Genomic DNA, 6,071 nt, shown 5'->3' with positions numbered 1-6,071 from the left:
AAGGAGAATGGAGCCAGGAGTCCTGTAGGAAAGAGGCTGTAAGAGACATCTAAGGCATGTGGGAAGCATGGAGTATGGAAAGGTCCGGGGGGGAGAGGGAGCTGGAAGTACTAGTGAAGCATCTGAGGACAAGACAGGTATCACAGCCAGAAGGTGCATGGGTGTAAGAGGAAACAGGGCATTGCGATGGAGGTGTCACAGGACCGTGGCAGAGGAGCTGGGTTGTCATACTCTGCCCGTGTAGCAGAAGGAGGACACATGCTGTACATTGGAAGCCAGGCTTCACTGATACCTTGTACCACTCATGCAACATTATGCTCACTAAAACTGACCAATTAAAAGGTTATTCAAGTATGTAAATAATTCAGAAGATATTTAATGAAATATTTCAGTTTAACTTTAAAGAAAATGATACCAGAAGAACTAATGGGACCCCCATTTTTCAAAAGAAACTGAAAAAATTCTGTTTCATTTCAGTTGCAAACTATTTTTTCCACTGCTTGCTTCAGCCATTGAACTGAAAAAATGGTGGTTTACCTGACAGTTATACTTGAAAATATGTGCAACACAGGCAGGGCCAGTACCTTTCACTCAGAGCTTTGCTGTGGGGGCAGCTCACAAAACGTGCTGGGGAACCATTGCTGCCTATTAAGTTCTGGCCGATAAGATCTCAGGCTGTGCTTCGGATAATTTGTTCCCTTGTTCAGTTGAAGATAAACAAGGTAGAACCAACCGACCTGCCTCCGCCGATGATAATCTTCCTAGGAGATACTATCATTTCAGCAGCTGCAGTAAGAAACTTTTCTGAAGGTCGGTGCATACAAAAATAAATCAATTCTCATCTACAGATTACAATTTGAATGTGCCAAATGCTACCAGGGTTTACGATACGGGGTTTGCGAGATGAAGTCCACAATACTGATTGAAGACATGATGTTTGCTGCAGCTGACAAACTAAATGGGCCATGGGCCATGCCTGGGGAACTTCTTTTAGCTTCCAGAAAATAGATAGCAACAATTTCTAATGAGCAGTAGGCAAGCAGTGCCCACAGTATAAGTGTTTTGTAGATAAGCAAAAAGCTATATTCACAAATACTGTCAATCAACACTTTGCAGCAATTTCCTTTAAAGAGAAAAAGATAGAGAAGAGCTGGTCTAGGAAATTCAGCATTTTGAAGATGCAGCTTTTCTCTTGTTGCGGCTGAGGAAAATGTGGAATAAAAGCAAGTGCCATTAGCATGCAGCCTCAGCTCACTCAGCCAGGGTGTGCTGCATCCAGCAGCTCTGTCCAGGCTTCAGTCACCTCTCAGGCTGAACCTGCGCCCAGCACCTTTCACAGATAGTGTGGGGCATGGGTGGGTTTTGCCAGTGTAGTAGGTGTCCAGGACAAACCTCTACCACCTGATCTCTGCTGCGGCTGCAACAGACTACTTCAACCCTCACAGCGGTGTGAGCAAGATCTGAATCAAGCCTGTGGTCTTTGCTCTAGAAAAACTGTGAAGACAGTATTCTTCTCTGAAACAAAAACCTCGTTGTCCTCTGTCCAGCTAACTAAACCTAGAGGTCAACCTGGAGTCAGATCATAACTCCCAGTTCAAAGCATCTAAAAAAACAGATGGGCAGAATGCAAAGTTGGTGGTACCCAATCGAAAAATCTTATTTCAGTTACTTCACACGCCGAGACAGTTTTAGGAGAGCATTAGCGACATCTAAGCTTGGCCTGCAGTAGCATATTACTCCCTGAGCTTGGAAGGGAAGGAGGTTGCGGCAGTGCTGCAGCGACACGGTGGACTTTGGAGATGCTGGCCCTTGAGGGACACTGCTTGCTCCAGGCCTGGAGGCAGCTGCAGCAGCGTGGCTCTGTACCAGCGCCGAGCTCGGAGGTGACGCACCTCGGCACAGCATCGAGCTGACGTAGCCACACTGGGTTGAGGACTAAGCTAATATCCACACAGCACCTTGTGCCAAGGGAGTGTGCTTTGAGCTGCTGGTTTGGTCTCTGCATTTCAATTTCCGTGTGTCGTTTCCTTCCTCCGAATGTTGCTGAGATGCTGTTTCCAACTGGAAAGGAGCGTTTTGAGTAGTTTTGTCTTTGGCCATGGGTATATCACCTAACAGAGCATGGTGCAGAGATACCCTAAGCTCACAGCAGCCCATGCAGACACAGGGCAGAGCCTGGCTCTGGTCTTCACAGCCTCGTAGCTGCATTATTGCAGTACTGGCTGAGCTAAGAAACCCTGATGATGGGCAGGATTTATCGGCTTGGGCAGAGAATTAACCCCCTGTTGCGGCTGCGTCCCCTATTTCAGATGCAGGCAGCCGCGCAGGGTCCTCTGAGCTGTGTCATTTTGTGTGATGAACAGACACCAAGTGTCCCCCAGCATCACTGCCCAGTCTGGCTGGTCAAGAGCTTGTCTGTCCCTCTGCAATCAAAAGAAATAGTTAGATGCAGGAAAGGAAGAATTCAGTGCTGGAATAACTACAGTTGACTGGATTCAAAATGAACACTATTTTTAATCAAAGGCACCCAAAAAGCAGAGCAGAAAGAGGCTGGAATCAGTCTTCGCCTTGAGGCCAGAGTAGAGGAGGGGAAGTCGAGGGACTATTTCCAGTTCTGTACGACTTTGGGCAAAGCTCATAACTGCTCCATGCCACACTTTCCCCTGAGGCTCCAGCACTGTTTGCTTGCCTCCAGCTTCTTCTGTAAGAATTTTTCAATTAACAGTTCTGAAATAGTGGGAGTTCCTCATGAGGAAGATATGATAAAAGTGCATATTACTGTAAAAAACAATTTGCTAAAAATAACTCTGATTAAACATTTGTCAAACAGAGGAGGTAGAAAAGAGGTGTTGTTTTGTTGAAGTAGCGTAAGGGAGAGCCAAGGAGGGAATGGCACCGATGTGATCCCGCTCAGCGGGCGGAGGGCAAGCGGCCTTGCAGGCATCGTGTCTGCACGGCACAGCTTTGTGTCCCAATCCGACCCGTGTTTCTCCAGGGGTCAGGTGTGTCTGCTCATAGCGAGCAGGGCAGGGTATGACAGGACAAGGTGACACCTGCTCCTTGCAGTGCTGAGTGGCTTGGCAGGCAGCCGCCCTGCTCCCGCTGCCAGGCAGGATGCAGCCAGGGCTGAGCGCGACTCTCATTAATGCCACGCTCTCATTAATGCCGTGCCAGGCTCGTCTGCGCTCCAGTCAGTGCCGGGCTTTTGCTTTTTCACTTATGCAAGCAGCAACGCCCAAATCTGTACTGTTCAGGGGAAAAACTCTTTGATCAGCGGGTTTAGCAGGACCCGTGTGCATCCAGTGATTGCCATGAGAAACTTCAGCTGCTGCAGCAACTGCTCTGGCTGAGCTGCTGGAGACCAGCAGTAAGAAGTGTTCACCACGGTACATACAAATAAAGCCCATGCAGTTGCTTTGACATCTCAGTCTTTGTTTGCTACAAGCATCCGCATCAGCGATCGGCTGACTCACAGCAAGTTCCAAGAAAGACCAACCAAAAAGGTTGCAAGTCATGCAGAGGCTTCTGCTCTGCGTGGCTACACCTTGTTAGTTAGAAATCTTTGGGTTTTTTTCTGCCTTCCCTGACAATTTCAGATTTTTGATCAGGAAGAAGAAAAACACACCACGTAAAGTTAGGAGCCATCCTCCCAGAACAAATATGAGTAGCGAGTAGGGATGGAGCTGCAACATGCTGTTGTGCACCAACATCGACCATCACTCTGGTACTGCCCAGACCACTTTGGACAGGAGCCAGATTATCCAGCTCCATCTTCAGCTTCTATGTCTTTGTGATTACGAGGTTGTCACAATAAAGGAGGTGAATTGACCATTTTAAAGCAGATTCTAAACAAAATGCTGCCCTGTCCATCAGGAGGTGCCTCCAGCCCTGGGGGTTCTCATGCCCTGTGGGCAGATGGACACGCATCTCTCGCTAATAGGGTTCCCTCCAAACGTATTTATCTGGATTTCAGTGCAGGCTGTCTGCATGGCTAGCATTTTAGTAACACTGGAAAACTCAATCTTTTAGAGCATGAAAGACCATTATAATATGTATCATTCCATCCACATCTTCTTAAGTAACAATACAGTATGAATTGGTTAGAAACCAATCATTTTCAATGCGTGGCAGTGTGGCTTCTCGTCTGAACCACTATTATTTTCACTTTGGGGAGAGAAAAAGTAGCTTTTTCCTAATGGAGTAGCAATACAAAAGTAAGATTTTGATTCTAATAAGCAAATGAAAATAAGGATATTAGATTGTAAATCTATTTATCTTTTGTATACAGACTTTTAATCTCCATTAGACTATATAGTCTTCATTAGCAATGGATGTGTTATGTCACAGTAGGGTGCTTTGGATGCTCTCCTGGGTGCTTATACTAATGATGTGCACTGCACAGGAGCTGTTCCAACAGCTCATCACCATCAAATGAAGAAGGTCCAGTTGCCTTCCCCACCTTGACCCACTGTCCCCAGGTACAGGCTCCATCTTTCTGCCTCATGGCTGCTGGGCTGCATGTTGGAGCTCGCACAGCAAAAAAAAAAAAGTGAATACATTCCTGTTGTGTTAGTGATCAGATAACAGATACATCCTGCAAGCTCCAGCAGCACCTGTACTGTTATTGCAGAACACACGGTCTGCGGGTTCAGTCGGGAGAGGAGGGAGGGAGAGTCAACCTCCTCTTGGTGGCTGCTTGCAGACCGTAAACGTATCTCAGACCCTCTGGGAAGACTGGGGCATCCTGATGTGATCAGTACATATTGCAGAGGAGGTATTAGCCAGCTGTGCGACATCATCTGAGACACCATTAGGATGGGGTTTCCACTCGGGGAACAGCACAGAAGCCTTCCGGCATTGGCACCTGTTTGCATTAAACACTGTATTCACTGTAGTTAACTGCAGTGCCAGTGTGTGGATGAAACTGGGTCATGCTTCTGCAAAATCTAAATAAGTCATTATTACCATGTCCATCAGCTACCAAGGATGTGATACATTCTTCAAACTGTTCATTAATTCTGTACAAAACCAGTGACAGGTATGGTACTGTTTACACAGCTGGGGGTGAAGAAAGTCTCATATATAAACCTGCAACATCTGTCTGGCTTGGGGATTTACCATCTTTTCTTAAAATGAGTAAAATGTAGATGAATGGAGACATTCATCTGAACTCTTCAAAGCGAGTCAGTAATTACTATTAAACCCACTGTAGTTTAATTCTGTGAATTGTGAAACACTTTTCAGTGTCGTGGAACAGATCGACTGATCCTCTTGGGAGCTGATGAAACTTAACAGCAACAAACTCTCTTTTTGAGACATGTTACCCTGTCTCAGAAAAGTAGGTGAATCCAAGTACCTTACACCCCCGAAATTCAGGCTGACTTTACCATTGGAGGGGGGAGTAGAAAAAGGCACCGATTTCCCACAGGTACAAGGAACCTTACAGCCTCTCATGGAGTGAGATCAAGGAGTGTGAGCCTACCCTGCCAAAGTCACTGAGAGCTTTTTCACTGACCTCAAGGAGCATTGGATCAGGTCTGCATCCATTTCCTGGGTGTTTGAAAGGAGAGAAAGATGGTTGGAAAAGGAGAGTTAGGTCACATGATAAAAGCACCATTATCCTTTGCAGTGATGGCATCCATGCAGGAATTAAGTGTGCTTCTTCAGCTGAATTCCCTCATCTTTCCTCAATACCTGCCTTTAGATATGCCCCACCCCAACACCGCCATTTCATGTTGGCACCACCCATTTTAATGGAACTGATTTCCAAAAATATTTAGTGTCTCTCCGGCAGCCTTACAATGGCATGTATTCCTGTGTTCAAACTCCCGTGATCGCACATGGAAAACTGGAATATAGGTAAGGAAATATTTACAGATGCTCTGGGACTCACAGTTATGGTTTTGGAGTTATGCACATGCCTTTTTTCCCTCTATGTTTAAAAAAGATGTGTAAAACACCACTACAATATTATTACACATTGTAATTACAGAGCCTAATTACATGATTATATGTCTTTACACTAATTACACAATTAAAAACCATTACAGAAATTATGTGAATGTATTTGA

This window comes from Eurypyga helias, unplaced genomic scaffold, assembly GCF_000690775.1.
Source record: "Eurypyga helias isolate BGI_N326 unplaced genomic scaffold, ASM69077v1 scaffold6243, whole genome shotgun sequence".
Lineage (NCBI taxonomy): Eukaryota > Metazoa > Chordata > Aves > Eurypygiformes > Eurypygidae > Eurypyga > Eurypyga helias.
The sequence above is the reverse complement of the archived record's forward strand: the minus strand, read 5'-3'. Positions refer to the sequence as shown.